Below are 26,776 nucleotides of genomic sequence, written 5' to 3' on the forward strand. Positions count from 1 at the left end.
TAACACTCGTCGCCAGACAAGCTGGTTTGAAGTCTTGCAAACTTGTAAACTGGGAACTGGAAGATGCTGTGCTCGCTTTTACGTGTCGTATTGCACTATATTTTATTCAACATGGGTTTACATCCACACATCAAGCTAAGCTTTTAGAAAATATAAAGTAATTCGCAACGTCAATAGAGCCGCATTTGAGTAAATGGCGAACGAAATTCACATTTAACAGAAGAATTTCGGCTTAAAAGGATCATTAAAATTTTATTTCTTATCGGTCGTTCTGAAATGTATGTTACGTATTTACAGCTCGTAAAATAATTAGTTTCTTCAATTTAATATTTAGTGGAATTGTTAAATCAAAGGCTCACACAAAATAAAGATACTAGGAATTTAAATAACCCTTTTCAAAATTTGAAGTGATACAGTTGCGATAACCTTACCTGTGCTTAAATCATACTCAGTGATGTTAGCACAACGGTCAGACCCCAACGTATTGCATAAGCCAGCGGTTCTCAACCTTTTTGACTGATAGATATACTGAACGCCCACATCACGACACACTTGATTTTTTTTTAGTGTTTCAATGACGTTCTATATAGTACTGAGCTTTTTTCTCCCGCTGAAGGTGTTGACTGGTACAGTCTGCATTTATTTTAATTATTTAACTAAAATTTCATGGCACGTCCTATGGGATAGTTCGACACACCAATGTGTCGCAGCACTTCGGTTATGAACCACTAGCGCTACTAATGGGGTATATATGTACATTTCATATTTAAGTTGTAAGTAAAACTATTTAAAAAATAAATCCTCAGGCTGGTAAATTTCGTGTACCATGTTCACGCAGTTCAATGTGTTTCTCTCCTTCCCTCCGAACCACAACGCTGGGCCCAATTTCATAGGTGTTGTGTGTGTGTCGTAGAACTGTATCATATGTACGCAAATCTTCCGTACGGCCCTGCGTCTGACGGAAATATTTAGAACGAAGATCCAATGAATATCGTTACTGAAATTGCCACTAGGTAGATAATATATTGGTAGTATATCACCTCGAAAGATAATTATCGTAGTTGTTAATAACATCCACAGAAGTGCTGTTGAGTTTCAAACCACTTTAATAATTCGTTGAATTCAAACTACTTCAGAATTCAGAACTTTCCAGTGCGTTTCCTTTTCTATCTTTCCTAGATAATTGCTGTCATAATGCATTTTTTAGACTTCTTTATTTTATATTAACCCTGTCCATCCGTTCGGGAAACAAAAAATCTCAGTAACTATATGATGAATCCTCACCAAATTTGGTCAATATCTAGAGGGTCGAAGGTTAAGAATCGAATTTGTTGGATGCAATATTCAAACCGGAAGCAGTAACCAACAATTTCCAGTTCTTACGTTGATCACTATAGAGCAAAACCTGTTACGCATAGCGAGAAGCTGTTTTCTGCAAGTGATTAAGCATTCCAAGACTACATTTCGTCTGTCGTTAACTCCCTACTAAAACTGGCAGTAGTAGAAATCCACCACCACTACCAGTTTCAGAATTGAGAAATTATCACGCTATACAAACCAAACTACTACACTTTGTGTACACATGACACTGCTACTTCTTTTTAATATGGTTTCTGGAAGAGAGTCCACTGATATATTAGTAGAGTTTATTTAATACCAGCTGGAAGTACCCGCCGTTGCCGGATCTTAATTCAGCAACTCGATAAAATAAACGACTGTTTCATTCCCCGGGTATTTATCCTGTGATGTTATATAAGCCAACACAACATAGGAATAGTGGGGGTTGCATATACACAAGGCGTTCTTAAAAATAACTTTAGAAGACATGTGGATGAAGTTCACCTGCAATCCCCACCAATCTGAGGATAAAAAGTAAAAACTGCTTCGGGGCCGCGGTGGCTCAGTGGTAGAGTGTTCACCTCTGGTGCATGGGGTCCTTGGTTTGATCCCAGCTCGCGTCAATTGAGCTTTGTAGTGGACAAACACCGTGTCTGTGATTTTTTCGGGGTACTTCCGTTTTCTCCCACTTTCTTCGTTCCACCATTCCATTCATTTCTCATTATCACCGTCTCCTTTATCCTAGCTTGCCTAACCGTGGGAAATAAAACTTAAAAGATCTTTAAAAACTTCTTCCAGAGGATTAGATCTGGTTAAAATCCATCTATGTACTAAATTTGATTTCTCCTTTCTCTGCGAAAAGCTGATTATAGATACACTATTATTAGTAGTAGTAGTGGTAGTAGTAGTTGTTGCTGTTGTTGTATTGAATTATGTTGAAATATGTGTTGAAGTTCTGTACAAGCAGACATTACATTACACAAAAATATCACATTAATAAAACATCAAAAGTTATAACGTCTTGTTCGAGTATATATTTCACACATATAGAACAAGAGAAGAACCAACGCGATTACAAGTTGTAATGACTCCTTAAGAGCAGAGTTGACTGGTTTAAACAGGTGTTTTTTTTTTTTTAAGTCGGTTTAAATCAAAAAATAAAAGCAAAAATATCTTATGGTGAAATTTCGTTGTATCTTAAACCACCCAGATCTTTTGCCATACATTTACAGACGCAGGAAACAATTGTAGGCGACTAATTGAAATCAATATTTTCTGCATATGTGAATGGTTCAGAACCCGAATAAACTCAAAAGATTTGTCTTTATTCACTTCTTTTAGTGATATGCACACTGAAGTAAGCCCTAGTACGTATTCTTGACTCAGTGAACAGCTTGGATTAAATTAGATCTTCTGTACTCTGAAATCTTTCGAAATTGTCCATTTATTTTTATGTGTACAGTGAACACTTCTGCAGTTTATCTTTTTGTCCTTTCGAAGTGTCTTAAAATATTCACAAGTATACAAAATCAGTGTAACGTATTTCTGTCAGATGTCATAACGTGAATGAGTTGGTACACTCGTCGGCTCTCTAATCAAGAGAGGTGGCCCCGCGTAGTGTAGTTGCTAACGCTCTTGCCTTTGGTGCAAGCGCTCCTGGGTTCTATCCCGGTGGGGACACTCGGTCGAAAAAGTGTATAAGCTTTTTCAGGCTGGCCATTTTGAGTAAGGTTTTCCTACGTTTTTCTTATTCACACCAGGCAAAAGTCAGGATGGTACCTAACATTCAGGTTCCAGGCCGCTTCCTTCCTTTCCCAATCCTTTCTTCCTTCCTTTTCCTCGGTTAATGTGCTCGCCGAGGGACGTCATCCCTCATACGTGGCAGGCTAAATTCTCAGAGTTTTGTAACATTCATATGGTGTGTCGAAAGTCACTTTTTTTTTTGTCCCCGCCCGTGACAGACGTTTAGGACTTAGTATTTTCTACTCTAAACAGAAAAAAATACTGAAAACATCAGCTACGTATACTCCTAAGTCTGTACTGCTCATATATCATATATTAGCAGAATTTGTGTTGTACTTTTAGAAATATACAAATTTAAAGCATCAAAAATGTAGTGTAAATGTCCTGTCCGTGACGATTTAATAGCCTTATACCTAATTTTGGGTCACCCGGTATAGCTTCCACATATTAATTTTCATTGAAAACTGCCAGTTTTATTAAAATCAATTGCAAAACATAAAGCACAAGAAAGTATATTACGATTCCCAGTGGGAGATCATATGGTTCGGATTCCACATTAACCCCTTGGTCCGCGTATCGTATAATCTCGGTGCTGAAAGACTCCTTCGCTCAATCCCACCAGTCAAGCCAGGTTGCCATTTTCAAGAATCTTGTAGTTGTCATTAAAAAATCACGCAACCCGATCTTTCTACTATTTACTGTTTACGCATTACAACTTTCTGAGAGCATGAAAGATATCTCCATCTATACAGCACTGCACTCTAGTGGACAAATAGTGGACCTATTTATTAAAAACGTGTATTTTGGCGCGCTTCACTTCCTCGTCCAAAAGAATCCGTCGTTTCGGAAACGGTGAAACTGGTGTTTTCTTTGTCAGCTAGAGGTGGATAGCAGGTAGCAGGGGAGACGACCCAGAAAGTTGCATATGGTTTGACTCCTTGTACAATAAAAAAAAAAAAAAAAAAAAAAAGTATGTCCCTTTCAAAACACTGTTTACATGGAGAAATATAGTAGGGTTGCAAGATTTTTTTTTTTATGACAGCTACAAGATTCTTGTAAAATGACAACCTGGCTTTGCACAAATTTTTGTTTCCTTTTAACTGCACGTTCGAAAATACCTGCAGGACATATCGAAATTCTTAAGCATTTGGAGTTTTATTTTTATTGATAGTAGCTTCTGTTCCTAACTTCAGTATGACGGGATGAATCGAAACTGCGATATTGTCCAGACGATGTTACTAGACGGAGGCGAAAATTAATTTATCATAAGCTTGAGGTGCCAGCTAGATGGGAGATAAAAATGGAACATGTATTTTTTCACAGAACACCAACTTACATCGTTGGGTTACGTTGTTAACTGTATGTGAGAGGTCAGTTCCTGTAATTTAAAGAAGAAAACGCGTTAACAAAATTATATAAAACATTTTAAGGTGTCCTAAACTGATTTCTTTTACTTATTTTTTTTTTAAAAATGGAAGAAATCATTTTACGGGAAACATAAAAGCTTATTACGTAAAACGTACCAGAAAAACATTAAACTTACCGGAAGAACTAACCACCGATATATCAACCTGTATGGCTCGTTTGTTGTGTAAGGACGTTAACACCAAACATACGTACTTCTATCGATATGTAATTAAATAAAGAAAATTGTTTAAACAAAGAAATGGTTTAACCCAAAAAAAACTTATTAAAAAAAAAAAAACTTTTTGCAAACTATGCTTAAAAGTTACGTATTTTCATAAATTTCCCAGTAGTTACATGTAATCGTAGTGATACTTCAAAAGAGGAAGCATATTGTGTTCAGACAGTTGTACAACAATTAAATAGCGTATATTTTAGAATAAAAAGACCAGAGTTTGTGCATTTTAAAATCTGAGAAAAACTCAAAACATTCATAAGACCTTTGCAAATTTTAGATTTAGGGTAAATTTTCAATGTATCTTTGACTCCATTTTCTTTTCTTTTCATTTCTTTTTTTTTTTTTTTTTTTAACTTGAAAATGTATGTGTGCTTTGAAGGGGAAGGGATGCATAATGTTTCAAATTAACTTCGGAAATTTAGAGGCAGTGACAAATGAATTGAAATGAACTCTCAAATTCCGCTGGTTAACGCTTTGAAAATGTTTCGACTCAGTCACACCGAAAGCCAGGAGTCGAATTTTTTTTATTTATTTTTTCTTTTTTTTTTATACACCTTGTCAGTTAAATAACAATCCTCACAGTTCAATCGAAGTAATCTTTCACATTCGAATATCTGCCCCAGCGTTTTTCTGGCTCAATCCAGGACGTGAAATGTTCCGATTATATTAATACGTAGAAGGATATAAAGAGCTTTTTAGTTACAGAGAAATCAGTTTTAATATGTAGGTCTGTGTCATTAAATTAATCACATTCATGTATGATACCCTTGTTTTCAGGAGGGAAAATGTGAAGAACGAAATTCAGGTATCGGACCTTAAATAGTGTGATTGAAAATAAATACGAACAGTGTTTCAAAGCTCATTTTGTGAAAAGTGTTGTGTGAGGCAATACTATCAAGTAAGAAGATAAAAATAATAATCCGTTTTGTAACTCCCACTTAAAATTTCTTACGAGATTTCTAAAAATCTTTTGCATTATTTTGGCGGGAAACCCTCATGTCTGTTTTTGTTAGTGTGTTTATCAAAACTCTATACCGTTACGGTATTTTGAAATCAACTTGTTATACGGTAAATGGGGTTACTTAGTATCAATATCTGTAACACCAGTAAACGTAGGTTTCCGTACATCATATTACTTAGTGAAGTTAATCTAAACCTGAAACTGCAATTTCCCTGAGCAACCAGTAGGTGTGGTGTTGATAACTGTGAAGGACGCTCAAGGACGCTACGATTGGTGAGGATGTAGACATTACGTCACGCGAATAGTAACGGCTTCTCTTTCTTTTCAGGGCAGTTATGACTATTGTACCTTCCAAGAATGTACTTCAGTGAAAAATATAACTCTAATTGCATTATTTGCTGTTAAGTTCATTACTGTAGTAAAGTCACATGTATCGGATGTTGGCAGTCAACACGCGAGGAATGTTTGCGAGGAAATCGATTGTAGGAAATCCTCAGTGTTGTAAGGAAGGTAAAGTGGTGTAATTTGCAACCACAAATACCGATTTTCGGCTGCGGTGAAAACAATTGGGGTCAAAGGCCATCACCGAATAAAGGAATATTTTTGTACTTTAAAAAAAAAAAAAATGTCTGTGTAACCTTAAAGTGAACCGGAGTTAAAAGAGGAAACTGAAGATCGACAAAAGTGGAAGAAACATTTCCAGGCTTTCTTTTCTTTTCTTCTTTTCTTTTCTTTCTTAATATCATATCGATGGGTATCTGGACAAAGATGATATGTCAATTTTTCTTCGAAAATCAGGTTTTGACAGATATGGATAATGTCCGAAATGTTTCTGCATTTGTAGCACATTACATAAAAACCAAGTTTTGCATGGACCTCTGATTTATGAGATGCCTTGAATTTTGTGTCCTGAAAAAATGAAAGCATGGACATATCACCTTTGTCCAAACTAACTCACTCACTCACTCCATGGCCTGTGGAACCCGGAGCCTCAATGCCGTGTTCACAAAGGCTCTCTACTGACTTCTACCCTTAACCAACATCGATATGTTGGAAGAATTCTAAGTACAAAACTCACTTCATCACACTGCTCTTATATCATAATATAACGAATGATTTTGTTTTCGGGTTTATTCTGAGTTGTTCGTATTTCAGTTGGTGTTAACAAATTTCGTTTGTTATACATAATCGAACACTTATTCTTGCTGTAAATCCTTCCATGCAGCGCAATTTATAGATTGTATGTGGTTTAGTGAGAAAAGTGTGAGAAGTCTTTCATATAAATGCGCGTCAAGTAGCAAGGGGTTATTTCGAAGTAAAATGTACTCTTCGAGTAGTTTCCAACATGGGAAGAGCAATCGATCAATATTATAACTCCCTGGAGAGGTATTTCGTACCTATTTGGCCTGAATAATGGATCTCTAATTTATATGCATACGCAGGTAACGTATAGACATGTAGATCCTTTCGATTATATTACACGCAATGCAAAGCGATTTAATTCCCTCTCTTTCTCTCGGTTTCTCCCTAAGTTAAAACAGTCATAGCTTCATGAATTGGTAATAATTCTCTAGATATTGTAAAATCTGACAAAGTTTAAAACAGGCATACAAGGAACAAAAAGAATGAAAGCTATCACAGTGAAATATGTCTAATTTGGCCACCATGATTTGACAAAATATCCAGGTAATTGATAACTTAATAAAATTTGCGTACGGTTATATCTAGATGGTTCCATAGATAAGTGTCTAGATTTAACATATTTTGTTGTGTTAATCTTCTGTATTTGTATTTCAACATGGGATTCCTATATTTTGTTTTATTTTATTTATTAAAGGAAAGTTAATGCAAAAATAATTAATTATACCTACCATTTTCAATCTTATTCGCAGCTGATAGAAAATTATATGGAGAAAACAAAAATGAATCAGCTCCAGAATTTGAACATACACGCGAGACTACATTGTAACTTATTTTGAAAAACCTAAAATCGTAAATCTATATTCCAAATTATTCAATATAATCTCACAAAAGAGAGCCGAAAGAAGATTACAGAAAAGTAATCGAAATCATTGAGAATTGCGTTTCAAAGTTTGAAAGAAGTAAGATTTTAGATTTTTCAGCTTTGAAATATTTTTCATGTACAGTATAACAGTAGATTTTCTTTAAATATACGAAATGGATATTAATCATATGAGCCAATAATTTTGTGAACTGTAAGTTCTGTGGATTAGCAGTGGAAAAGGCATCTGTTGCAGTATGTGAATACCAGATATTTCATAAAATAAGAAAATACTGGAGAAGAAAATGTAATTTGACGATATATGTTGCTAATCGTTTGTAGACCGTAGCATTCAGTTAAAAGAAAAAGGGTTTTGTATTTACGTAGAGGGATTTGGGAATTCCCAAGGAGATTGTAATATTAATAGAGATCTGTGTTTCTGAAAGTAGTAAGGTACAGATAGGAAGAAATTACTTTTCTCCGATGATGGGGTTAGTTTGTAGTTCTTACTATTCTATTTGATCTTTAGATTACGGAATCAGCAATAGCACAAACGTTGAATGCTCTGAATAAATTGGTTTTGTACACAGACGACATAAACTTTTAAGAAGATGTGTGTGGATGTTTTAAGGTGAAGAATTCGACTTGAAAGTATCATACCAAATATGCTGACAATAGGAATGGTGTTAATCGAGGGATGACAGAAGTATTGTAATAGGTAAAATTTAGGAAATTACCAATAAAATACTTCCGTATGATTGTGAGAAATTTTGCAATAGTACTAGAGTATAACAGGAGAGGATATCCAAAAAACTAGACGTATACACATCGATACTTCTCATTAAGCTAAATAAAATAATATGGATGTGTGTGAATCCTGATGCGTAGGTTTTTTTTTTTTTTTTTAATCAACACATTAATTGTTCTAAAATGATTTTATACGAAACCCCGCCATAAAATATCAATCAGGCTTTTTATTATGGCACGAGCAAGACGACAGTACGCAGTTCAGTTAATGAGATATAGTTCACCATTATGATGTCTAAAACTTCAGTTTTTCATTAACTATATTGTGCAAAGAGGAAATACACATCAATCGATGGATACCATCGAATTAAACAACGAGAAATGCTTGAGGATAAATTCTCATAGGTTGTTTTGGAGAAGGCTAAAAGGATGTCATTCGTTGCCAATAGTAATTTATAGTTTTTTATTTAGCTTGAGCATTTATTTATTTATTTATGTACTGTATCTGTAAAAAATAAGACTGTATGTAGTATTGTTTGTGTTATAACTAACAGGGGCGCGATGGCTCAGTGGTGGAGCGTTTATCTCTGGTGTGTGTGGTCCCTGGTTCGACCCCAATTCGTGCCAAGTGGACTTTGTGATGGATAAGTACCATGTTCTTGGGTTTTATCGAGGTCCTCCCATTTCCTCCCACTTTATTCATTCCGCGCTGCATTTATTTCTCATCATCACCTCTCCTTTAGCGTAGCCAGCATATCCGTGGAACGTGAAACTGAAAGATTTCATTTTCCTAACGATGACATATACTCCCAACAGTGACAGACACACATACATTCACACTGCGTTTTAAGAACTATGTTAGCGAAGAAATTGAAAATGGGTTGGTGGTAAATACTCGTTACGGCCGGTGCAAAAACTCATCGTCACAACTGGTATCAGACTAGCTGAAATTGAATATCTACAAAAAAGCAGCATAGCATTGTGTATAGTCCGGTAGCCAAAAGCCTAAAATCAACTGAACCCAAAGTTAGCGTATTAAGTATTTTTCTTTGAATTTTCTGAATGATGGGTATGAAAGCTTCTCAAAATTGATTGATGCCACCTCGGCACCCTTGGGGAATTCGAGCGGTGACGTCATTTTTGTGTCATCATAATAGTCGTCAAGTTTAAAACGACAAGTTCCAAACAATTGACGATAGTCCCTATAATTATCTGATTTGCATTCTGTAACTTTCTTCAGATAGATAATGAATTCATTTTTCCTACAAAGTATTGCTTATTTGCGTATTTACTTCTATTGTAGTTAAAAATTGCTTTACAAAGTTAAAATTTACCAAATTTTCCCTTTAATATACAGTATGACTTCGACAATGTAAGAGTTTCCGGGCTCTTTTTCTTCCCCTATTCAACCGATCTGTCAAATTTTCTGGGGCACGACTAGATAGACATAGAGGCTTACCCTGAAAATTTGATACAGATCGGTTCAGTAGAGGCTGAGGAATATATCGGATATTGTTAGATTATGAAGGTCATACTGTACTTCCATATCCGTATATAATTATAAATGATGTTTATTTATATCATTCACTTTTATTAAATCAGGGATTCAAATAAGCAACAGAATTTTACTAGCCCAAGAAAGAAGCTGCTAGCCCACATCCCACAATAGAAATCATTTACTTACCTTTGAAATATATAATAGTGTTATTATAAACTCGCCCCCACCGATGAAACACTCGCCTCGGGCGAGTGGGCGAGTGGTTATTTGCATTCCTGTATTAAATATATATCTCATATGTTTATTTACATATCCATAAGAAACATTCACTTACAGTGCATGAAAAATGTAGGTTACCATAGTATGTATACAGGATGTTTAAAAAAAACCGACAACGATTGGGAGGTGATTCCTGACACGAAGATAAGACAAAAAGTATAGACCAACCTGGGTGCACAAAGCTTCCTTTCGGAGTTATAGGCTGCCGAAAACGTGAAAAAATTAACTTTAAAGGACCATACCTTCAAAACTATGGGGCCTACCGTAGCCGGGTCAAGACTTTACTAAGGAAATAATACGTGCTCTATCCAAAAATACGTTTCAGAATCCTGCAGTACTTCCGCCACAATTTTTATAGAGGTAGTTAGTGAGTACTTCAAATTATATGCCCGTAACCAAAGTGCCTGTATAAAAGTTGTTGCGTGAGTACTTTAGGATTGTGTCGTGACGTGTCGTGATTACGCGAACAGTGCAGCGGTGGTTTAGCAAGTTCACGGTGGTGATGGTGACGAAACACTTGAAGATGCACAACGTGCCGGAAGAAAAACACACGTACAAAACGAATATCTTAAGCAGAAATTGAGGCAAACCGTGGCCAGACACGTGAGGAACTGGAATTACAATTCAGTGTGAGTGGAGAAACCATTCGGCAGCATTTCCATCAACTTAGGAAGCACTACAAGTTGGGTCGATAGGTCTCACATGATTTGACTCCGGACCAGAAGGCAACGCGAGAAGACATCTGCGTTTCTTTGCTGTCTCGTCTGAGGAAGGAGCCATTTCTGGACAGGGTGTTGGCATGTGATCAGTAGTGGGTTCTGTAGGAAACTCCATGGCGCCGTCATCATTGGTTAGCATCCCATCAACCGGTTCCAAAACAGCCGAAACCAGCACTGCACCAGACTAAGGTCTTCTTGTGTATTTGATGACCTGCTCGTGGCATCGTGCATCGGGAACTGCTGCCAGCTGGTCAGAGCATCAGTACAACTGTGTACTGTCAGTAGTTGAGCCGTGTTGAAGAAAAACTCAAAACTCTGGAGCCAGCACTTCGGAATCGCAAAGGGGTCCCCTGTTACAGGACAAGTTTAAGCAGCACGTGGCTAGGATTACCTGGGACAGTAATGTACGCAGGATTTTATTTAGGAGGGTCCAAACGCAGTATGAGGGTATTTAATATTAAAAATCGTAAAATTGTCCCTAAAATTAGGCTAAATTTACACAGAAGTCGAAATTTCGGAGGGGCCGGACCAGTAGGACCCATCCCCTGCGTACGTCCCTGACCTGGGACACCATGCTACGCCTTGAGTGGGAAAAACAATTGTATCCGCCATATTCACCGAACATTGCACCGTCCGATTATCACCTGTTCCATTCCTTGGACAATCACCTTAGAAGACGCCAGTTCAAACCCTAGTAGAGGTGAGGTGTAAAATGCACTTGATACCTTCGCTTCACGGCCCACCAAGTTCTACCGCGATGGAATCCATCGCCTTCCCGAACGTTGGCAGAAGGTCGTCGATGCTGATGAGGACTATTTTTGTTCTTCCAGGTACGTCTTAGGTGACATATCGATGTTCGAAAGTGGTGGGTGAAAAAGCGACTGCATTTTCTTGGCTACCTTTACAGAAATGAACAAGGAAGATGAAAGCATCGGTGTCATCGGATATTACAGTCACTTGCCAGCCAGGGTTACTTCCATTGCTTGTTGCACTAAGATGTTAACATCATAATTAATACAGGCTTTATGAGAACGTCAGCTCTCAGCTTTATTGTTGACTTTCTTGGGGTAAGTTCTCCAGAACATCCAGTAATTCGTTGCCACTTTGTAAGCATTTCGACTCAAATATTATTCTCATAATTTCTTCAGCAATTATTATCATTGCGCGTACATACTGATGAATTTTCTTCCCAAGTAGCATTTTACTAACACCCGCAAATACATTCTGGATTACTTCGGTTAACCCACTGTCCACCATGAGAGTACCAACGCAACCAACAAAACTCATCAGAAGGTGCATGCCTCCGAGTCTCAGTACAACGTTCTGAAAGTGTACAGGATATGCTCACTGTATGTGTAATGCCACTCTGTAATACTGCACTCTGGTCACATGTGAATACAGTAATATCTTGCCCAATTTGTTTTGTTATTATCTGAGCCTTCGTCAAGGCTGTCATGGTAGTGTTGGGATGGGAAGAGGACATATCAATCAGAGGTAGATACAAGTGGATGGTTGTATTAAAGTTGAACTACTTTCTCTACAACTTATAAGTGTTGTAACCATGAAACTCCGTATATGTGCTGTCCATCAAAATTATGTAGTGACAAATTACATATATTTAAATATAGGATACGTTTTTATCTGAAATGCCCTTTAATGATTACAATGTGGCTTTATCTGTCCTAAATTTCCCTACAATACTATAAATGGAATAAAATTAATCTGAAAGGAAATACATGTTTTCAAGTTGATTGGCGCTCTCCCTTATAATGCCAGGGATCGTAGGCTCGATTCCCATTTGAATAATGTGGTTTGCTTTACACTGCTGACCTCATGATTTGGAATTAGGTTACATTCAAAGCTTCTAGTCAATTTGAAGCTTCTAAATAGATATACAATTAAATGGATCTAATATATGCAAATTTTCTTCGAAAGAACAGATCATATATACATTTTAAGTATTTTTTAACTGCAATGAAAATGAGTACACAATTAGTGGATAAAATTAGCAAAAGGTGAATTCATTATCTATCAGGAGAAAGTTACAGTATACAAATCGGATAAAAATTATAGGAACTATGGTCAAATATTTGAAACGTATCGTTGGGTATTCCATGATTCTTGCAATAACGCAATTGATGACGTCACTGCCCGAGTTCCCCCAAGGGTGCCAAGGTGGCATCACTCGAATTTGAAAAGCCCACGTGTCCATCATTCAGAAGATGCAAACAGAAAAACTTACGACGCTAACTTTGGGTTTAGGTCTCGGCTGCCGGACTAGTATAGTAGCATTGAGCACTAGTTCTCACCGTGAGCGTTAACGCACCCCTGGGAATATTCTCGCTGAAACAAAAGGACTGATTGGGTTTTATTTGATGATTTGATTTTGAGTTTGCGTCCTTTTCAACAGCAAGACTATATGAGACGTGGACCTACAGGTTAACGTGGGATTCAACCACTTGAGCTCCCGCCGGATATCGAATCCGGGTCTTCCACGACAGAGGAGCTGTTGGGTGGCGATAGTCCATCTGGGACGTTTTAGATTGCAGTACATGTTCTACTCTCTTCTTATTGGACGAAAGCCGTTATACATTTTACAAATGATTAAAAGTTTAGACTTACAAATAACAATAATTTTTATAATTATTATTCAATTAGCAGTTAAAGATTTGAATAGGAAAGAGCTTATTAAATTAACGTTTTTGAATAAATGAGCAGTTGGTGTTGCAGTTGCTGCATTGTGATGATAAGGGAAACAGTGTAACAATCTGTACTCACACAAAGAAATAATAGACCAACATTAGAAGGAGAAAGGACGTTTCCTTCTGAACAATCGGAGATTGGGTAGCTGGTAGAGCGGTGTACTACAAACAATAAAGCAACAGTGTTGTTGAATTTGAAGTCCTTGCAGATATATGTATATTCTTTAAGGCTGATTTTAAAAATTGAAGCTTTTTTTTTTCTAGTTCTTATACTGCTTTGTCCAAATCTTACGTCCACCCTTGTGGATCGGTGAATTGAGTTGAGATGAATAGTGACGCTCAGGATGATTGCATTCGGTTAAGGGGCACTAAGCTAGAAAAGATTGAAAACCACTGACATAGAGGAACCTCCATTCTGGTAGTACTGTGTGGATTCAAAAATTGGTTATTGACGTGATGGAATGAACACAGGCTGAGATGAGAATATTCGAAAACAAAATATGGAGGGTTTTTTAAGAGCCAAAGAGAGTGAATGAGGAAAGTTACTTAATGCGGATTTCTGCAATGCATATGCAGGAGGAAATTCGTGCGAGAAGACTGGGTAAGAGATCTTTATGCAGGTTGAGTGTAAATGACAGTGATGAGAAAATCAAATAAAATAGGCCCAAAGAAGTTCGATTTTCCAATTCTCATTGGATCGATTTCGAACAGGATAGGATCCAGTAACGTTCTTTTGCAGATCAAATAGTTGTTAATTTTGTTCATTTTCGTTATGACCGCTAATGTTTGTAGCATGGAAAATTACCAAAGAAAATTCCTCTATCACTTATGTTTTCTTTGTTAAGACCTTCGAAACAGTTATGTATGTTCATTTGTTGTGATTCCTGACGAAAATAACGAATGAGAAGGGAGGATTGTACTTTCACTGCCTAATGTGCAAACTGTATACAAGATACAAACGTAAAGTAGTATGAAAACACTTTTTTAAAAATCACGAACTTCGTGATGTGACGAACAGGAGTATTGTTCAATATGTGAGCACTGCCACCGAACCATTCGTAGTAGATTAAAGTCAAAATAATAATAAAAAGAAAGCTTTTCAGCGAAATAGGACTTGTTTCAACACTGTTGAAGTCAGTTATTTCTCAGAGATCACCCGCCAACTGTCTCAACATAACAAAAATTATATTTTAATTCTAGAATTTCTACGAAACTGTTCAACAGTAACTAAGAAGTTTGGTTTAACAACTCGTTTATACAAGGTGGCCCATTTTAATTTTTCCTCGGAAATATCTCAAAAACGGTTCAATATAAATGAACCAAACAAAAACTCGAAAAGAAAATGCCATCGAATGGTGTTGTCGCGGTGTTACCCAGGGTCGCCCGTCAGGGGGGCCCAGGGTCCAACTTTAAAATTTTAAATGGAAACATGGGGCGAGTGATACCTCGTTCGATAGATCTTTAAACACTAAAAAGTGTAGTGCCAAAAGATTTTTCATATCGGTCACGGTATTCCGCCAAGTGGCCGCCAAGACATGGTGCCTGTATCAGATAAAACGTTCAGTATCACTAACATAGAAACGGTTGAACATAAATGAACCAAACAAAAACTCAAATAGGAAAGACCATGAAGCACATCGAATGGTATCGTCGCGGTGCCCTCCAGGGCCGTCATTCATGGGAGCCCAGGGCCCAACTTTAAAATTTTAAATGGAAACATGGGGCGAGTGATAACTCGTTCGATAGATCTTTAAAAACTAAAAAGCGCTCCGGTAAAGGATTTTTCATATCGGTCACAGTATTCAAAATGGCCGATAAGACATGGTTCCAGTATCAGATAAAGCGTCCAGTACCATTAATATGATAAATGAATCGAACAGAAACTCAATAGGAAAGGTCATGGGGCACATCGAATGGTATTGTCGCACTACCCCCCGGGGGCCCCAGAGCCAAATTCAAAATTTTAACCCTTATCCGGCAAGCTATTTTTGTAACGTAGACTGCAACTGGGGCCTTACCAACTCTGTTAGCCTTACCAACTCGATATGTTCATAACTTTAACTTCGACTAAAGATATAAGAATTCAGAATTTTATGGCATCGAAATATTTATGGTTATTAAGAAATTCGAAGAAAAATATGAAGCTACTGGACCTGGAAGGCCCCGGTTGCCCGGATAAGGGTTAAATGGAAACATGGGGCGAGTAATACATCGTTCCCATTGCAGAAACTTCAATATTTGACAATTTTGTTTTGCGTTTCAATTGATTAATTTTTGCATGAATGATGATTTTTGATTTTTGAAAGGTACCATTTAACACGAATTTTACTTACTTTTTCTCATTACAGAGACGTCTGTCTCTTATAAAAACATATCTCACATAATTTTGTTGCGTAGATTCTATTTCCAAAAACTAAGGTTCTCATATACAATTTCACCATTCTTTTCCACTTGAGAGGAGGGAGGTTGCAGCGATAATTTTCTAGGAATTAGATTCCCTCCTCGAGCCGTGGAATAATAATTACCCTCTGTGATTTCCTGTACGAGTTTTATTCTGTTCATTTATCTCCAATCGTTTTCATATTAGTGGTACTGGACGTTTTATCTGATACAGGGACCATGTCTTGGCGGCCAATTTTAAAACGGTGATCCATATGAAAAATGTTTTGCCACAACGCTGTTTAGTGTTTAAAGAAATATCACTCGACCCATGTTTCCATTTAAAATTTCAAAATTGGGCCCTGGGCCCCCATGAAAGGCTGCCTTTGGGTCACCACATCATCATCATTCGACGTACCCCATACCATTTTCCTATTTCAATTTTTATTGTGTTCACTTATCTCCAACCATTTTCTCACTAATGGTACTGGACTTTTTATTTGATATAGGTACCATGTCTTGGCCACCATTTTGAATACAGTAACCGATTTTTTTTTTTTTTTTTGCCTCAGCAACTTGTAGTTTTTAAAGATCTATCAAACGAGGTATCACACGCCCCATGTTTCTATTTAAAATTTAAAGTTGGGCCCTGGGGCCTCATGAAGGTGGCTTTGGGGGTCACCACGATAACACCATTCGATGTGCCCCATGGCATTTTCTATTTGAGTTTTTGTTCGGTTCATTTATGTTGAAAAGTTTTCTAGACATTTTCGTGGAAAGATGAAAATGGGCCACCCTGTATACTATACTCCGATTACCATCAATTTTGGTCAGAATGTAGAGAGCCAAAAATTAAAACTCGAGTTGTTGATGGAGGTGATCTATCTAATTGATCCCAAGATACATGTGTAAACAGTTAAAAATCTGTTCCATGTGTATTCCTGTGGCAGTAATTAAAGGTACCATCCTTGCTTGATAGACTTACTTGCAGTGCTGTAGAGATTTCGTGGGTTAGTGTAATGCTTAGCATTCAAAATACTAATCTTTTCGTGGAATGCAACGTTAAAATGAAACTAAATGCCTTTCTACTCAACAAATCTAAAACCTTAAATATTTTCTATTTTCAAATATTCATTCACCTTAAAGTATGCTATTTAATGTAAGGTAAAATGCTATATTTACCCTAAGCTTGATCAAATTTAGTTCAATAATTCTGTTGCAGTATAAGTGCGAGTTAGATGGATATGTCTGGAACCGGTAACTAGTTTTTAAAAAAGTGTTGCTGATGATTTATTTAATCAGTTTGCTTCAGTTGAATTCCCATCCATTTTGTGTTTTGTGTATGTGTAAATAGAAATGAAGAAAATTAGTAGTGCCTTGTGTTGTAGTGTTCAGAGCATTATGAGCCATGACTAAGAGAACTAACTGTTGTGCATTACTATGTATTCGCAGCGATTAATTGACAGATGCGACAAGTAAAACAGTAGTAACTCAGAATGCGTGTTTCTTAATAAGGGAGCTGTGACTGAGGCGTGTTGTGTTGCGTCACGAAATTTTGACAAACAAGATGAACAGAGTTTTATTGTGAGTTGAAATTGACTCACTCACAACAGTGCGTAGTAGTTTTACAACATACTAGCGTCTTGTCGTTATGTCTCACGAAGTAATATAGATGAGAAACTTGATACTACGTTTTCTTACCCTGAGTTGTTCCTTCGTCTTCCTCCAGTCATTATTTCATCTTCAACACACAGATAAACACCGAAACTTCAAATAGACTGCATTTTCTTCTTTTGAAATAAAAGTAACATGTATGGAAAAGTATTTTAAAGAAAATTATGTGTATATGTTATTATTGATAGTAGATTGACAGTAATGTAGCAAAATTTAGTGTTGTGATCAGTCTTGGTGGCCCAAGAAGTTGAACAAACGAAACTACCTATGGCAGAAATTTTCACTGTGTATTGTTGTATTCGGCTATTTGGCATTATTATGGTTGACATTATGGAGCAAGCGATAATTTGGGACGAATACCTATTGCTTAAAAAAAGAAAGAAAAAAACGAAGAAACTGCAGTGCTGGTTGATTGGAGATAAGGTGCAGTTTGTTTCAAGAGATTGAATTGTTCCGATGTGAGATGTCTGAAGAAAGAAAAAAAAAACTAATTTCTCTTAATTGGTGTTTACAAGTTCTCAGATTGTCTATGTTCTTGCTAAGATTATTGTAAGTAGATCCTATAGACTTCAGTTTTCATGTATGGGAAAGCCAGGAAATGTCAACAGTGTTTTTAATGAGATAGAATCGACTAGTTTCAGAGACTGTAATTATAGCTTTGTGTGTAGCATCCCTTTGCAGTTCCGAAGCTATGTGAGACATGGATGTACAGTTTAAGGTGATATCCGAACTACTGTATTGTCTTCAGTGCTTTTCCAGTAAGAATACAGCACTGAACTCATAATCTTTTTTGTGTGTCGCTTTTTTAATGCACTTACTTCAGTAAATTAGAAAATAAACAAGTATTAAAAAGTACATACCCATCTCTAATTAACCCAATTGTAATTTAGTAATGCTACTTCGTGGCTATATGGTTAGAACATGCCACGCCCGTTCTGCGCATTTCTTTCTCGCGACACATCGGTTGAGAATCACTGGACTACATGTATAATTTTGCGACAGCTTAGTTTAGCCACATTTCCTTAAAACTATGGGATACAAGTACATGGTAGTACAAGATTAAGGGTAATTCTGGAAATTTTTCGCAAGGTATTCAAAGTTTTTCACATTTATTAATTACATACCAGGGTGGAAAAAAATCATGATTTTTTAAAAAATCATTTTCGTTGATTTTTTTTTATTTAAATCGATTTTTTTTATTTAAATCAAATCTTTCTCCTCGTATAATACAAGTCGCAAACTGAAGAAAAAGCATTAGGAATTAGTATTAAATGCTAATTTAGGTGCTAATTTTGAATTATCCCAATCGTTAACTTATAACAATCCCAAACAATGTTTCTTAACCCTTTTAAATTATGGTTCTTTTTAAAGGTAAATTATAGACTTTCAGTCAAGCAGCTCAGCATCATCCCTGTTTATCCTAGGATCATGGTGCATACATCACTCTCTTTAGAATAGAACAGCTTTTGAAACGGTAACATCCACATTTCTCTATCATGTCCCTGAAGCGGAAACTTTTGACAGTAATCTGCATTTTTTTTTTTTTTTTTACTTTTTTTAAAAGTTTGATCCCCTCTGGATTCCCCTGTGTTAACGCACAGATCTCAAAATCAACTGGGAAATACTAAGGGGTGTACTAAATGTGTTTACAAAATTTCAAGCTTCTATCTGAGTAGTAAGGGTGAGGAAACTATTTAACAATGAGCTAAGAATATTCCCACAATGCCCCAAATCTGAAAAATACTGAGGGATGCACTGAGTAAATGTGCAAAATTTCAATCTTGTAGGTGCAAAAGGAAGCCCGCGAAAAATAATATTCCCCAAATACCCCAGACTCCCGTATAAAACAGGATCTCAGGTAACGGTTTCCTGAGACATCCCTATTTATCCTAGGAGCATAGTACGTACATAATTTTCTTCAGAATAAGACAGTCCTTCAAACGGTACCATTCATATGTCTCCATCTGAGGCGGGGAAATCACGAGAAAGCTATTTTTGTTGAAAAATATCCTTTTTTAAAACATTTTTGCCCCTCTGGACCCCGCTGTTTCCAAGCAGAGATATGAAAACATCTTAAAATTATTAAGGGCTGCACTGAACGAGTGTGTAAAATTTCAGTCTTCTGAATGCAAAATGTAACCCGCCAAAAAATAATAATTAATACGCATAAAAAATAATATCTTTTTTTAAATTTATGACGTCGTCACACACTATGCCTCAACGCAGAAAGGCGTGAAAGCATATGTAACGTGTTCTAAAATGCCTCCAGTCTTGAAGAAAAGGAATTAAAAAGCCTTATTGGTACTTTTTTTAATCGAATAATGAAGATTCTACCCTATCACATAAAAATAGGTGATATAATTTAAAAGGTTAAGCATTAAGGAAAAAGTACAGCAACATTTATCAAAATAACATTTTTTTTTTTTTTTCACAAAAGTTACTGATATTTGGCAGGGGCCTATTTTAAAAAACTCAGAACTAGCTTGCGGCATGAAATACAAAAATTTCGCCTAAAGTTATAAAATTAACAAAAAAAAATCTGGAGAGGGGATAGCACCCCTCTAAATACGTCCTATTATCTGGGAACAAACAAACAGACACGCGCAAAAAAGAATTTTCGTCTTAAATGTCGATGGTGATTTCCCCGTTGGAATAGTTAACGATTTTAAAACCCAAACCCAATGTTACGAAAAGAATAAAAGCAGGATTGCTCCGTTACCTTTCAAAACGGGATTTTCCCTAATCATCCTCTCCATGACACTTTTCATACTATACTGTACATTTGAGTCTCATTGTATTATGATTACTAACTTCCATAATCGAAATAACAGAACAGAAACGGGATTTTACTTATTTTCACTTTAAATTAATTTATTTCGGAATTCGATTTAAATCAACGATTTTTATTTAAAAAATCAAGTGATTTAAATATTGATTTAAATCGTGATTTATATCAGACTGATTTAAATCAATCCACCCTGTTACATACTTTTGAGAAATTTCACAATCTCCACTTCACTAAGGTATTAAAATTACAAGGAAGTTACATTATTATTCTGTCAGTAATAATTTCATTTGGATGAGTTGGATCGATTTCTATGGAGCCAGAGGTGTCATATTCAGACTGATTTGGCGTACTAACTCACTATAGCAAAACTTCATCCTGCTTTACCAAAGGCTTATCTTATTAACACTTAAAGACCCATGGACAACTATAGTTGCCCTCTTGTTACGAGGCGTTCAGTCCCGGAGACAACTTTAGTTGCCGTGCACCCATCAAGGCCAGCTCCCGCACTTCAGCACGCAGTTGACGAAAGAAGCCAACAGCTTCATACAGCTAGTCCCTTCTGTTTTCTTTTCACTAATATTTATCACCTTCATGCCTACAGGTCACGTACTGCGTAGATTTATATGAAATGCTGTGTCAAATGTGTATACCCCAAAAAGATATGAGTACTCAGAAGGAAAAAAAAAAAAAAAAAAAAACATGTAGTTATTTTTTCTCCTGTTTTATAAGCCAGTGGAAGTGTGTGTGGTTGTTTCGACATCCTTCTTGTAATTTGCTTAGGCTTCACATCCTCTTTTTAGTTGAGCTTCTGGCGATGAATACCACCTCAACAAGTCGTGGTTCTTATGATAGTGGCGTATTTTCGCCCGGAGAAAAAACGGAACTAATAGATGATAGCGACTCCGATGCTTTTGAAACGGACGATGAATCTAATGTTTAGACATTGCTACAATATTAGAATAACTAGAATCTTCCGACAGTGACATGAAAACAACACTCGATGTTGTTCTTAGCACTAGTTCTCAACAATCGCGCCGCGCTTCTAAACGTCCTCGCACCTAACATGTCACCAAAAGGGACAGGAGGGGGCGGAGTGACATATTGTGATATGTAGTGTATATTTAAACTTATTTATATTTAGTTGTATGGTCGTTTGCAATTTACACGAAATTATCGGACAATATGTCTTTCGATTGGATTTCCAACATACAAAAAATATTCCTTAAAGTTTGCAACACTGTGTATTCAACGGTAACAATGCTAAGTGCATTACTGTTTTTCTGTTATATTAGTACATTTTTATTCGATTGAATCTGAAAGTTTCATTCACTTTAAAAGGGTAGTTTCTGAGTAACAAAATTTTAAAAATACATTTAAAATGGCCGGGATCCAAGCGTTTCTACATTTAAATCCCCTCCTGGTCTTTAAGTGTTAAAGGACCATAATAATTATTATTTGGGATTTTCGATAGGAATGCAGTTTATAGAAGAAAAATCATCGTGTGTCTCCTTTACCGATAATTAAAATAAAAATATGCAATTATCTGTGTTCTCTATGAATATTTATCAATTTCGACTAGGCTCCTAAATTTTCAACAAATAGTTCATAGCGTCTTAGTATAAAACTTAGTTCTGAAGAGATTCGGTTATCTGAGGAGTATTTTGCAGGGTAAAAGGATGAGACATCTGTCGTGGTCGTTGTAAAGAACTGAGTAGTGACTTCGCGTAAGTGCTCCGTGACGAACAGCTGAAGAGTGGGACTTCCTGAGGGATGGGTAAACAAGATGTGTATCCAAATGTTCCTTTTCTCAAGCGTACTTTTTAATGCTCTGCGCACGCGCGTGTGTAAAACAGAAGGAATAGACAGTAGAATTAGATATACACCATATGGACAGAACTTGAAAGAGAAACAAAGAAAAGCAACCACATGGGTAAAACGGCATAGATGTGAGTGAGCTTCGTTTACGTATAGAGTGCGCCGGTATTAAATTGACAGGTGAAATCAATGTTACTGTCTCAGGTTAATTTATAAAAATGATGACTTATTGGAAGGTATTTATATATTGTATCGTTGTCGTTCTTTTGTATTACTGTGAACCAATAGGCAACCTTTAATCCAAGTTAAGAATTACATACATAATAATAAGACGCGATGTGTTGATAGTATTTTACATTGAGAAAGCTTATCGAAACCGTAAAGGCGAGAAAATGTAACGGTTGTGTGAGATTTTAATATAAGTAATTATGTGATTAGACAATATATTGGAAATATTTTTTTGTTTGCCTTTGTTTTAACATTTTTAGAATTTATACAGTGCAGCAAAACATGTTTCTTATAGTCTGGCAATAATAAAATGCTATGAGTTGAAATTAACTTATTGGTCTATATTTTTTGTGCCACAGTTTTATGCGGATGTATTTTGTAAACCATGCCATGAATGTGCTTCATATTTAGTGGTATTTCAATAAATGAACAAATATCGAGGTATCAGATTCACAAATGTACCAATAATAATGTTCTGTTATGTTAATGTGCATGTTTTTCTTCCATGATCGTGTTATAATAAGGTGTACAAGCCTAACAGTAATGCGGTAAATAAATGAAAATAATAATAATAATAATATCCTGGTCAGCAAACTTGCCGAGACTGTACGAAGAGTTACTTCCATTAAAAAAAAAAAAGAAAGAAAAGAAAAGAAAAAAAAACTGCTCTCTAATGTTGTACAACATAGAGACAGAACTTAATTTTTAAAATTGGGAATTAATATAGAAAAGAAAGTTGAAAATCATTAAGTTATCAGGAAATTTGTAACTCTCCCTTGCTGGGAAATAAGGAGGAGGATTATGTTCGTTTTTTAAAGAAATGTGTATACATCTGGCAGTCGAGTCAATGTTGCTGCATAAGTCGAAGTTTTCGAAGCAGATGCGTAGATATTTTGATAAATGATCCATTCTTCACAGAGCATAGCAATTGTAGCATGGATTTTCTCTTTATATTAAGTAACCTTGAATCTTATCATATTAATTAAGAATTTCCTACGAAGATTCTAAAGTGGACTAAATTATTACGGGACCAATAAGTTCAGGTATAAAGACGTAATCTAAAGAAAAACAAATCTTTCAGTGTGCCTTACGTATTTACAAATAGCATGCTTAGTGTCGTAGGAAGGTTTACAAAAGAGTAAAGATTCTACGCTTTGTTTTGGTGCAACTCCATGTTGAGGGATATAAAACTTGAAACTTTTTTTTTTTCCTCTCGTGAAGTAAATGTTACTTCCTAAATATGTATATGTTTGTGGAATACTAATGTGCTAAAGTTGTCTTTGAAAACGGAAAGCAATGGTGTAAGTTTAGTATTTTGATTCACATAACTATGTAGGAGTGCTTGACGTGAGAAAAACTTGCCCAGTCGAAGGACGATTACTATGATAGTCGATTTATTAAGTCCCTACCACTTGTTTTGTACGTAGAACTAGTAGATGTTCTGGACATAAAAGTAGGTACGCAGTTGGCTTTTGTTTGGATCTCGTAAGTGCATCTAATATTGTCATAAAAATGAAACGACCAGTTACGTAACTAAAAAGACAGTAAACTGTACCTACTGTCAGTGGTTTATATTATTTGTCAGTCCAAGAAATTTCATTGTCATTGAATGAAACGCATCCGAAATTACGTTTATTAATTTTCGATATCTTACGTATGATTCTATTCTAAAAAGAAATTTGTAAATTATATCCGAAAGAGAATCAGATCACCGAAAGAAGATTTGAAATAAGATTATGTTAATTTAGACCGTTCAATTGCTTTCTTAAGTTCTAATTTGTTTGATATTTTCTAAAACGCAGAATTTTATTTTGAGCATAACATTGAGGTATTAGTAGTATGAAATATTGTTTGCGTTAGATCATTGTAATGGAAAAATATCTTCCATCTATTTTGTCACATCATAATTGATTAGGAAAACATTAGTGATAAGCACACGTGAAACATAACTGAAAGCTGTTTCATAGTTACTTATTTGTAATGGATTGCTCTGAAGTCAAGATTGTATTTTTTTACCCTGCTATTTGGAAATCATGAAAGAAGATGGGAACAGTTAATACCTTCTTTAATACTTGCTAGTCCATAAAATTTAGTTACTAGCATATTTCAGAAAATAGTTTAACTATGATACATACTTATATTTCAAGTTTAAAAAGCTGAGGAAGTTGACATATTCAATTTTGTCATATATGTCTATTCATTGGCCTACGAGAAACATAAATGTTAATTTTGGATAAGACCTAAGCTTAAGATATAGATAATATTCTGGATAGTTCTCCAATTCAATATAATAATACCCTAGTTGAAGACTATGTAAGTAGTTGACAACACTGCCTCTGGGATGTAGTTACGCTTGATGATACTCCGAGAACATTTGGTAGAGGGTTGATCGGTCACGTGCCATCCATTTTATGCATCATATTCAGCGCGTGGTTCACATCTCGTTCCTCTCTCTCTCTCCTTCACGCTGTGCCGTATCTCCTTTGTCCTAGAAGCACCAGCCTCATTCTCTCGTCTCTCGTTTACAGCGGTACGATATTCCAATCTTCGTTGAGTCTCTTCCTTACTCAGGTTAATGCAAAATCGATATTATGAGAGCTTCCCTCTTACAACTATCCCTACGTTTAGTTCATCCAACGCATCAGTTTTCTGCCTGGCTTTCCAACTGATTTTCTTTATTTCGTACTTAAGGTAATTTAGTAAGAGGATTAAGTTGGTAGTTCGGAGTCATAACTTCAAAATAGATATTTCTGTTCAAACTAATTTTCTTGTTGTAGAGCAGCAGGATGCAAAGAATAAGAAAGTACACGAGCAAAATTTCTGCCTTTATTGGGCAAAACGATTTAATTGAGCAGGAAGAAAGCCATAGTCATTGGAATTCGAACTAGAAGGCGGACTTAATATCCATGAACAATACTATAATATTTTCTTTTCTTTTTTTTTTTTTAAAAAAAATATTGAACGTATTTAACTGAATAGACAAGACGATGGAAGAAAGGCCAATTCAAGGTAATATGCTGGAAATAATAAATACTGTGGGCCACATAGCAGACATGCTGCGATCTGCGATGTGATCGCAGAAAATTTACCGCGCCTGTGCAGAAAAATTGTCAGAGGAAAAAAAAAAATATGCCAACAGAAAAGTGTAAAAACATGCCTGCTATGTTTAGATGTCTTCAATGCACGGACGACTCGCATAAATGTAGTTTGAACTGTTTCTTACGTCGCGTATTTTTTAACAATCACAAATGTTTCTTCTGCAGAAAATTTTTGACTTACAAAAGCTCATCGCAGAAAGACAAAGAAAATTTTGCCATCGGGACTCTGGGCTATATTGAATTAAGCAAATATCAGCTGCTCCTTATTCTTACAGATATTCGATATCCATATTTGAGTTGAGTTGATATTAGCGTCACTTTCAGCTGCGAGGCTGTATGAGACGGGACCTACTGATTAACGTGGAATCCGAACCACATGAGCTCCCACCGGGAATCGAACCCGGGTCTTCCATCCCAGATATCCTTATTTCTCACGAAAGTTGAGCCCGTTAATGGGAATATGGCTAGCATATGCACCTTTGGCGTAGAAGACACCGATTCATGGTGGAATTTCTATGTAGTTTGGATTGTACGTTAAGCTGTAACTCCACGTCTTACAAAAACTCGGTGCTGAAAGGGACGCTAAACTCCAGACTCACTCTCGATAGTTCTACATCCAAATTAGCAAAGAATTCTGAAAAATAAATTAAGGGTAAATACAACCTACTGTAGGAAAACATGTGGACAAGAGGATAGTAAAGGTCTGCTCCAGAGCTTTTAATTATTATTTGGAGCTCAGATATTAAGTTCAGTTACTTATTAAATAGTTTCCTTTAATTCCACTAATTTCACAAGTAAGCAATTCGATATTCGTGTAAATTTTAATATTAGAGAGTTAAATTACCTGCACCAATGATGGAAGTGTAGTACAGTAGAATAGATGTATAATTCTGATTAAATTAGTAGTGGATTTGAAAAATAATGTTGCGCTAGGGAAGCAAATTGACATTTTCCCGTCGTTATTGTGACCGAAGTTCGTTTAGAATTTTAGTTTCAAAATATAATATTACAAATTCTATTTAGATTCTTCGTACATGGAATGGAAGTGCGAAGATAACATGGTAATTCATGAATACATATTCTATGCAAATTGCAAAGCCATTTCGTGACTTTTTATTCGTTATTGAACTCAAAATCGATTCTATCTGTAGAATAATTTCGAA

General features: G+C 36.0%; 1 protein-coding gene across 9 annotated transcripts in view; it reads left to right on the plus strand.

Annotated features, from left to right (window-relative positions):
* The window catches only part of LOC145660548 (mitogen-activated protein kinase kinase kinase 10-like), a 277,801-nt gene that overhangs the window by 151,527 nt on the left and 99,498 nt on the right, over positions 1-26,776 (plus strand). Inside the window, exon 1 of one of the 9 annotated variants that reach the window (XM_081725756.1) lies at positions 22,356-22,467. The exons of 7 other annotated variants lie outside the window; for them this stretch is intronic. The gene's annotated coding sequence lies outside the window, so the exon portion shown is untranslated. Of the gene's footprint in view, positions 1-22,355; positions 22,524-26,776 lie in introns of those variants that run through there. One more of the 9 variants, XM_081725755.1, reaches the window with a different exon arrangement.

This window comes from Thermobia domestica, chromosome 9, assembly GCF_964235325.1.
Source record: "Thermobia domestica chromosome 9, izTheDome1.hap1.1, whole genome shotgun sequence".
NCBI classification, from domain to species: domain Eukaryota; kingdom Metazoa; phylum Arthropoda; class Insecta; order Zygentoma; family Lepismatidae; genus Thermobia; species Thermobia domestica.